Here is a 10,609-nt window from a genome sequence, read left to right as displayed (position 1 = left end):
GGTTGGAGGCGGTGAAGGGTGTGGGGGGGGGCTGCATAGAAGGGGTGGTGGGAATTCCTTCCGTCAGCGACTCCCCACAAGCAGAGATAGATTTATAGGCACAGATACCTAGGCTTAGGCAGCGTGCACGCTCACCCGGTTATCAGTAACTTCATTGCAATATTTTTATCGTCATCATGTTTGTCACATGGTACATATAAGTAAGGGAAAATCCAATGGGGGCGGGGGGGGGTCCGTCCACCTGTATAGTGAAAGGGAGTCACTGAACATTATGGAAGCGTGCAGCAAACAAGGTGTGAATCACAATGGAGTGTCCCTAGCTTTCCATAAATAGCGACCACCACACCACACAATAGGGGAGGGTGAAAGGAGAAAGACCCCAGCCACAAGCATCTCTGCTCTCGAGCTCCAGCCAGCAGTGAACGGGAGTGGTCTAAATAAACGACCAAACTGCAGGCTTTAAGTAGCTCTAAGTAGCAGCTCGGCAGGACTGTGTGGTTAGAGCGCGGATATTTGAAGGATATTTTTGTAATGCACCGTGGGTCTCTGTAATTAACAGTCCCCGTGTGATTTTTATTTTTCAGTGGACAGCCGGTGGGGAGCAGGGGAGGACAAACGAGTTTCGGCAGAAGAGGAGGGAAGTGGAGCACAAGGAGTCTGCCTCTAACGCCAGCCCTGTGGTGGGAAGGAATCAGCAGGGCCGGCTCGCTTCCTCTGCTCTGGCGACGGTGTCCGGCCTGCCCAGTGGTGGTGGTGGTGGTGGGGGCCCACGACTCGCGGAGCCCAGCCTCACCCTGGAGTCGGGGTTGTTTGGGAATGAAGACGCCATCTCTAAGGCTAAAAGCGCCTTATTTAAGGGTGTGTGAGTGTTCGGGAACGCGCAGGCTTTGGTGTGAGTGTCGGGTTAATGGGGTGATCCCGTGAAACAAGTCGTGAGCGCACCGTGGTGTCCAAGAGATACGCCACTGCGTGAAAACTGGCAGCAGGGTGGCTTGGCAAAAAATGAAAGACAGAGCAACCCTATTGAATCTGCTCGGGTGCGTGGTCTTGCTTTCTCTCGTTCGACTCGACTCACAATATACAGGGGAGTGACCTGGCTGACCCAAAATATAATAGTGGCGCCGATAAAGGTGAGGTTGGCAAAGCGGACAAGACACTTAAGTGCCTGTCGTCATCATCCTCCTACTATCTTTTCATAGAAAGGTAATTATCCGTCATTCCACTTGCAAGGGATGAGCGACTCACTGTGAACGACTATATTTATTTACTTCTCATGGTCATTACACTCTCGGTCAGGACTATCCCTCGTCGCGGGAATGTGGAATTTCCTGTCGCTGCCGCAGTGGTTGGAGCACGCCTCTAGTGAATGAACTGAACCCCACCATATGAATGTGGAATTTCCACCAATAGCACAGGGATGCAAAGAGTCGATGAGTGCCGCCCAGGGAACCGCTGATGTTTTTCTTGTATCACAAAACATTTTTCTCCCAATTCCTCAACACACATTTACCAGGGAGTGAATATTCCACGTTCTTATGCCAGCGGTACATTCATTCAGTTGTGCAGCCTCACAGGGGGGGTGGGGGTTGACTTTTCAGATTTCGAAGATAGGCGATGGTGATGGCAGTGCACAACACGGAGAATCCGAAACTTGGAACCGCTGCGATGTATCGGCGGCTTCGCTACCCTAATTAGAAATGTCCTACTTTAGTCCGGTAAGTAAAACCCACCCCGCGCCACACGGCCCCGTCTATTTTGACAGAACGCGTAATGCACACCTCCCTACTGCTGCAACTGCGAATAACGTTTCTCCTGCTTCTGCTGCTGCTACTAATATCCCTGCTATTGCCACTCCTGCTGCTGCTCATACTACTGCAACGATTATTGCTGATATTGCTGCTGCTGCTGCTACTACTACTGCTGTTGTTACTGCTACTGCTGCTACTACTGCTACTGCTGCTACTCCTGCTGCTCTTTGGTTCTTTCGGTAAAGTCACGTAGGTATAAAACAAGAGTATGGATCTCTGCAGTCACGAAAACTTCAAATCTAGATTACTACTACTGCTGTTGTTGCTGTTACTGCTGCTGCTACTCTTGCTGTTTTTGTTGCTGCTGCTGCTGCTACTACTGCTGTTGTTACTGCTACTGTTACTATTGCTGTTACTGCTGTTACTACTACTGCTGTTGCTGCTGCTGCTGCTATATTAGAAATGAGCCCTCTCCAGAGGGAGTCAGTGACTTCAGGTTTATCTTTCTGTACGCACCACGACCACGTGTCCCATGCCGTCCCGTGTGCCGCACCTCGCGAGGCAACTGCCCTCTTACCCCCTTCGCCATCGAGGGCCTCTTGACTCACAGCCAATGCCGTCGCGTTACTTGATAACGGCCATACTGGTCCCCGTCACGGGAACGTGTAATTTCCACCGGTGATTGTTTTAAATACTGTACGTGATTAGGCGCCGCCGCACAGGTTTCTGTTGTGATTAATTGCTCAGTGTGATCGAATGTGGGAAATAATTGCAAGCGAAATTTGTTACATTCATTATGTAAGCGTTACGTGAGCGGTATCCATAGGGGTGGAGTTACTACTGTCTGCATCGAAGAATGTTTTGGCAAATCGATCGTTGCCTTCACGATGCGAGCGTAGATTGTTCATGCTTTACGTCATAATTATAGATCAGCTGAATGTTCCATTACAGATGGCTGAACGGACTCGACGTTCGGAATACAGGAGGAGGCAGTACAAAACAGATGACAACACGGGTGAGATGGGGAGACCATATCCCAGTCGGAGAGAGTGTACACACACGACGTGGCAGAACAACGGAACGAATGAGCGAGCGACAGAAATTACAACCCTTTGAATTTCTTGTTTCAGCCGTCGCATACCACGGCCAAGAGAAATTGGAAGAGAGAAGAAAAATAATGTGAAATGAAAGGATCAGGGTGGAACGGAGAAACGGGGGCAGAAGAGGCTACACAAAGGCGCTGCTGCTGCTGCTGCACAGATGAGCGGTCTCTGTTTTGGCATGGGGAGTCACAGACGCACTTCTTGGAGGCAACACATTTATTAACACCAACACACGGGGTAACTGCCCCTTAACAAGATAACAACCTGTGGTGGTGGACCACCAGGCCAACTGCAATAATTACACGGTAACTAGCTACGTAACCACCAGGCTAACTGCACTAATGCCACCGTAACTAGCTACAACGGACCGGACCACAGCTTGGGTCCAGGTCCAGGTGTTGGTGACTCTGTAGGACTTAGAATGGAGAACGTAGATTCTTAAGGATGAACAACAGCAGCCGGTCCCTCTCAGGGACTCGGCTTAAATCGTCTGTGGTGGGGCTGGCTCCGCCCTTAGCCACGACCACCTTCTAGAACCCTCGAGCGGGATCTCGACCCTGACACGTGACCACCCCTAGCCCCCACTTGGAGGCCCTGTGTAGACTTAACCGGTCACGTGTCCTCTGGGGTCAACCAGAGTGCCACGGCCTATAGTAACCCCATTCCCGTGGCCGGCACTCCCGCACCTTATCCTGTAGGGGTCGGCACTGCACGCAGAGCGTGGTGCCATCCAGCGCTGTCAATCAGCGCTCACCAAGCTCCTCTAGGGCCGGCATAACACAGTGACATCCGTGATGTCACGACATAAGGAAAAGGAGCAGAAATGGGAAGAGAGAAGATAAAGAATGCGAAATAAAAGGATCAGGGTGGAACGGAGAAACGGGGGTAGGAGAGATGAGGATCGGGAGGAAGAGGCCACACAAAGGCGCTGCTGCTGCTGCACAGAGGAGTGGCGTCTGTTTTGACAGGGGGTGGGGAGAAGGGAGGAATCCAGAGTGGAAGAGGCAATATAGAAGTCACGTGATTTACTGGAGGCTTGAGCTGATTTAGAGAAGGACGAGACAGATGAGACAGACGGCATGCACTGACGACACAGAACAGGACAGAACACACTAACAACATAACAGAACACAACGTGACAGAATAGGTGCGCATAGCCAATACCGTGTCTGTAATCCAGCACTGTGGAGGAGAGAGTTGACGGATCGCACAAGTGTTGTGAAATTCCCTTCCCGTTGGCGTCGAGATGTCATACCCTGGCTCGCCAGAAATCAGTAGAGAAAGTGGACTAATGCATGTGTGGTGATACACTCAGAGACACTAGGAGTAAGAGGCACTCTATTTAAAACTTGATTAGGTGCTTTCGTGACTGCAGGAATTACTCTGTTTTTTTCGGTAAAGTCACGTAGAAATAATAAAAAATAAAATTATATAATAGCATACGACGTTTTGATTGCAACACAAGAAATAATCATCAGGTACAGAAGAGCTAAATTTAAGAGATGGAGGAAACACATAACCGCAGATATATATACGTGACTTTACCGAAAAAACCAAAGAGTAATTCCTGTAGTCAAGAAAGTACCTAATCAAGTTCCAACCACCTCTACGGGGAGGTATGAAGTCTGTCTTTGTGTTGTCTCTGCTGGTGTACCTGCCTTTCTGTCTTGACTTGGGTTTGTACCGCTGTGTTGTCTCTGCCTGTGTGTGTGACAACTCGTGCCCTCTACCCGCACCGTCCTTTGATATGTGCTCTCTTCATGCTAATTTGTGTCCCATTGTCTCTGAGTCCCAGCCCCGCCGTCCCTGTCTATTTAAGGCTTCGGCACAGAGATGCTGCTCCACTTCTTTACTGTGTGCGTGTCTCTCCCCATATGTCTCTTTGCGGTCTGTGTTCTATCACTCTTAAATTTCACACTTAACTTACAATTTAGCAATCTTTGAAATAGCGTCATCAACCAGACCATGCGTTAATTGTGTTTTAACCGACCGTCTGTGTTGCTTTATATAGTTTCCAAATTTTTGCTAAACCCTGTTTGATTTAGTGTGCTCCTCCGTCTCTCTGTGTCCCCTGGTGTGTCTGTGTTAATTCCCTCTACTTAGGGTCCGTATATATATCTGCGGTTATGTGTTTCCTCTCTCTCTTAAATTTAGCTCTTCGGTACCTGATGATGATGATTGCTTGTGTTGCAATCGAAACGTCGTATGCTATTATATAATTTTATTTTTGTTATCATTTCTACGTGACTTTACCGAAAAACCCAAAGAGTAGCACTTTATTTAGTACAGCCTTCACAGGGTACAAAGAGTAACTACTCTTCAGTCAGGACAGCCAACAGACTGGCTGACTGACAACGCCGAGAAGGTGAAGACGGTGACGGAGACTCCAGCAGCACGACGGGATTCCACTCCAAGCAACAGCCCCCCGAATCTTCGCCCGGGGTCCCCTTTTATCTTCCTGGCGTGGCCTCGCTCCGCCCCCGGCCACGCCCCCTTCTAGAACCTACTCGCGGGTTTCCGGGCTTACCTCACGTGACCCCTCTATCACCTTTGCCCTACATCCCTCTCCCTGCTTATCGCGTGACCTGCTGACAGACAGGTCTGCAGGCAACTGCAGATCCCTTTCTCTGCCAGCAACCGGCGCTGTGCTCCACAGTGACCCATTCCATGTCACTACACGTGTGTGTATATTGAACATCTTTCGCAGCGTACGTAGCCAACCGCAATAAATTGAGTTGCGGGGGAAGGACAACAAACGAAACGCAAAAATCAGTTCGAAAGAAATTAGGTTTCAATCTAATCACCATCTGTTTCCATCTGGACGATGTTTCCCCCTTGTATGAGTGGTTTCTTTCCGGCTGCTCAGGTTTCCTCCGGCACGTATACACAACACTCGTCATTCACTGGATAAAATATCGCCTTAACAACAAAAAAAACAAATGTACGCATGCGGCATGACCTTCCTGAAAAGGAGTCGTCCGGCTCGGTGCGGTTCTCCCGGATAAATAAGTTAAATTCCAAATTTCCAAAGGCGAAATTAATCGCTCTGATTTTTTTCCTCTCCCCCCCCCAACCTCCCAATCGAATGAAAGCCAGCAGCGATTCGTGGCAGCGGCGGTTGGGATCGCGGCGCCACGCGCTGTGCCGGGACACGAGAGAGGGAGCGGCAAGGCAGCGAGGCACGCGTCCAGGCCCTGTTGACGCTGCTGGGGTGCTTCGAGTCCATTTCCATTCATTGGGTAGAGCCCTGTGAGCCATTCGGCTCTTGAGTCGGGTGCAACCGCAACAAACAAAAAACATGAACAAGAAAAACATCTTAAAGTGACTACGTGACTGTGCAAACAGAAAATCCAGGAAAAAACATAAAAATATTCCTGAAATAGCACCGAAACCCAACGCTGTATGCAAGAATCCCAGTGGGATGCAAGTCAAACAACAACAACCACAAGACAACTAAGATTAAGGCCATCAGTCTAACTCCATACTACAATAAACAAAAACATGGCCGAGCCAAAAAACGTTTTCGAAATCACCAAAACAAAGCCATAAATGCAATATAACAGTGATCATAGGGACTGTGACCGATTTTTTTTTACAATAAACTACATAAATAACATGTAACACACAAGCCGGGACAGTGACACGCGGTGGCACGGGCTGCGAGGCTGCGTAGGGGTGCCGACCTGCGCGACGCGATATTGACACGCAGGGTCACAGTGCGCCACACACAAACAGAAAGACGAAGATTTCCCCCCCCCTTACCCCCCATCTTGACGGACTGCTGGAGCAGAGTGATGTTCGCTAGCACCTCTGAAGGGTTGGTGCGGGTATCAGCACACCAGAACGCTTTGGTCTCCCTACCTCGTGACCATGTTTACACGCAGCGGCAATGATGAAGCCGCTGCCTGGATCGGCGCAAGCGGACGCGCTAAATAAATTGCGGGGGTGCTGTACTTATTGAGGCATGAAGATACAAACACACCAAGGGGGTGTGAATACGTGGACAGCCCTTAGTCAACCCAATGCCGGATGAAGGCCTCCCCGCGCTAAGATTGATGATTGTGGCGGTGATGATGATGGTGGTGTTGCTAGTGCTGGCAATGATGATGATTGTGGCGGTGATGATAGTGGTGGTGTTGCTAGTGATGGCAATGATGATGATTGTGGCGGTGATGATGGTGGTGGTGCTAGTGATGGCAATGATGATGATGATTGTGGTGGTTATGATGATGCTGGTAGTGATGATAGCGATCGCAATGATGATAGTGGCGGTTGATGATGAAGACACATGTGCTCGTAACGGATGACGATCAAGTCAATCCCTACACTAAAATCGGAAGTCGATCTCACAAATCGTAAGCCGAGCGCTCGCTGTATGTGGTTCGTTTTTTGTGTGCCACAAATGAACCACAAAACCCCGCTGATCTCGTCGATGAGCATTAACCATCACGCGAACTCCGATGGTCATGTTCGCAGCAGCGGATTTTGGCTCAGCCATCGACCAAACACGGTGGTCGCCGCATCGCGCAGCTTTCAAATGCAAAAATAATAGAATATATATGTTTGTTGTTTTGTTGTTTCCCTTCGGCGTGGCTTTGCCGAGGGAGCTAAGAATATGAATGCACATTACAATTCCTTATAGGGGAAACACATACTAATTAACGGATTACTAACATAGCATATAATCACTAACACACATTACAACTAATTACTAATCTACAACTCATTACTAATCATAACCATTGACTGATTACTTATCGATTATATAATTACAGTACCCCCCCTCCGCCTCTAATCACTGCACCTGATATGAGTTCAATGATGACGTCACCCTGCTGCTCTATATAAAACCGGGAGCAAACGAGGACTTTACCATTCTGGCGAATTGCCCGATGATGCTGGATGTATTTACCAGCTAAACGTCGTACTCAAACTGTAAATGTTGTGGATTCACTCTTCAACACACCGGTGGGCTAAAGTAGTGAATTATTTGTCTTTTGTCAACGTGACACTTTTTTTGCTGATTGGCCGTGTCGGGTGGTGGAGGGTTACGACACATTTATAAATAAACGCGATCTAACCCAAAAACCTTTATTATGAATTTCAAATGCACTTCTGCGTCCGTCTGGAACACTCTTCCTTCCGATTTGAGCAAGCCACTGGAGCACTTTTAAAATCAAGTAGATTGAAAACGAATGTATTTAGAACTCCGTTTTGTGTTTAGTTTATCCCCCCCCCCCCCCCCTCATTAGCACGGTTGGCTATGTACGGTGCGAAAGAAGTTCAACACAGTACACATCTACCCGTCAGTGATACTTACCGCCGCAATCGCAGCTTCAGAATATTGGTAATGCCGTAATCAGAACGATCACCGCGGGGCTATCAGCCACCCCATCTACAGTTATGGACGGCCTTCATCCAGCAGTGTATTGACACATGGTCGTAAACGTACGACTGAGACACAATTGACCTCGGAATCCGGCACGCACGCACGTGGCGGGGTTCACACGCTCCAGGTGCGGAGTTCGCACCACGGGGGGTCCCCTAAGGGTGGACGCAGCGCACCGCGGGGGGTCCCCTAAGGGTGGACGCAGCGCACCACGGGGGGTCCCCTAAGGGTGGACGCAGCGCACCACGTGGGGTCCCCTAAGGGTGGACGCAGCGCACCAAGTGGGGTCCCCTAAGGGTGGACGCAGCGCACCAAGTGGGGTCCCCTAAGGGTGGACGCAGCGCACCAAGTGGGGTCCCCTAAGGGTGGACGCAGCGCACCAAGTGGGGTCCCCTAAGGGTGGACGCAGCGCACCAAGTGGGGTCCCCTAAGGGTGGACGCAGCGCACCAAGTGGGGTCCCCTAAGGGTGGACGCAGCGCACCACGTGGGGTCCCCTAAGGGTGGACGCAGCGCACCACGTGGGGTCCCCTAAGGGTGGACGCAGCGCACCACGGGGGGTCCCCTAAGGGTGGACGCAGCGCACCACGTGGGGTCCCCTAAGGGTGGACGCAGCGCACCACGTGGGGGTCCCCTAAGGGTGGACGCAGCGCACCACGTGGGGTCCCCTAAGGGTGGACGCAGCGCACCACGTGGGGGTCCCCTAAGGGTGGACGCAGCGCACCACGTGGGGGTCCCCTAAGGGTGGACGCAGCGCACCACGTGGGGTCCCCTAAGGGTGGACGCAGCGCACCACGTGGGGGTCCCCTAAGGGTGGACGCAGCGCACCACGTGGGGTCCCCTAAGGGTGGACGCAGCGCACCACGTGGGGTCCCCTAAAGGTGGACGCAGCGCACCGCGGGCTCCAGGATCCCCTGTGGACCCGGCGCGTCGGCCGTCGTGGATATTTCACCAGGGCAGTGTTTCTTGAGCAGTCAGTAAACCGAGTGACGACTTCACTTGCAACCGCAACTGACACACATCCTCGTCTAATTTACGTGGCACTGCAGTAATCACCTTAAAATATATGTTGACGTATCTGTAACTTTATTTTGCCACGTTTTTTTTAGTTATTTGTCCAAACCGACTTTTGTTACAACCTGAGGTTATTTTAAGCATCACGAACGTCATCATCATCGTCGTCTGCAAACGGCGTCCAATCGTTCGAGGCGGAGGAATTCCTATTCATATTCTTAGATCTTTTCACTAAAGTCACGTTGAAGGGAAACAATAAAATAATAAAACATATATGAAACAATTCCTCTTTAGAAGCTCGCCCCATTTGTTTCAGCTGTCGCGCCTGGAGATCGAAAATTTGCGCTGCGCTCACCACTCGGGACACCGCGGCCCCCGATCCCCGCAGTGAGCACGCGTGGGGGCCCGTGCCATCAGGAACCATGTTCATGTTCGTGTCGCAGTATGTGTAGAAATTAAGGGCCGTCCATAAATGACGTCACGCACCTACAGGGGGGGGGGGGGTCAGACATTTGTGGCGATGTGTGACGAGGAGGGGGGGGGGTTGAGAAATGTGACGTCACATCAAAATGCGCAACTTTCAATAAATATAGAATTATATTCTTGGTTATTTCGGTAAAGTCACGTAGAAGGGAAACAATAAAATAATAATAAAATAATAAATATAATAAATGTATTGTTTCCCTTCTACGTGACTTTACCGAAAGAACTAAGATATGAATCCCTGCACTGCAGTCACGAAAGCTTTAAATAAAAAATCTAGAATTGTCATAACAACACTAATTGTTATAACAACACTCCTACAACATCAGAGTGCAGCGCCACATTAAATACGCACTACAATGACAATAGTTTAAAGCGATTTGAAGCATCTTTTATTTTCAAAATGGAAATATCGTTTTGGAGGGGGGGGCAGAGCTTTGTGACGTCATAATTGAGGGGGGGGTCTGACTGTTGTGACGCCGTGTGACGAGGGGGGGGGGGGAGTTAAAAATCGTCAAAAATCGCGTGACGTCATTTATGGACGGGGCCTTAAATATATTTTTTTAAAGCGAAACTGATTAAACCTCCAATTCTGCTGATAATGGTTTCGTAGGCAAGGGAGCTGCTGCTGTTGCTGTGTGTTTAACGATGCTGTCCGTGTTTACTTTTTCTTCGTGAATTTCCTGAAGAGTTACTAGACCAGACGATGGTCACGGGCACCGCGCCAAATGATGCCACCTCGGTCCAGGAATGGCTCTGTCGCATTGTAAGAGAGGCCACGGGCTCGAGTGCCACGGAGGGCCCCGTTGGTCTCCATCCAGAGCGGTGTTCATTGACGAGCGTGTCGAGTTGTTGTTGTTGCCGTCGCCCCCGT

General features: G+C 50.0%; 1 long non-coding RNA gene across 1 annotated transcript; it reads left to right on the top strand.

Annotated features, from left to right (window-relative positions):
• Positions 1–101: 101 nt before the first annotated feature.
• Positions 102–6,467, top strand: LOC116940797 (uncharacterized). The gene is made up of 4 exons (XR_004402596.2): positions 102–858; positions 1,599–1,715; positions 2,700–2,763; positions 2,879–6,467. It is a non-coding gene; the product is annotated as an uncharacterized LOC116940797 (long non-coding RNA).
• The last annotated feature ends 4,142 nt before the right edge of the window (positions 6,468–10,609 follow it).

The sequence above is a fragment of the Petromyzon marinus genome, chromosome 1 (assembly GCF_048934315.1).
Source record: "Petromyzon marinus isolate PM22_M1 ecotype Great Lakes invasive population chromosome 1, UKy_Petmar_22M1.pri1.0, whole genome shotgun sequence".
In the NCBI taxonomy this organism is placed as follows: domain Eukaryota; kingdom Metazoa; phylum Chordata; class Hyperoartia; order Petromyzontiformes; family Petromyzontidae; genus Petromyzon; species Petromyzon marinus.
Note: the sequence above shows the minus strand (reverse complement) of the source record. Positions and strands in the feature narration are given on the sequence as shown.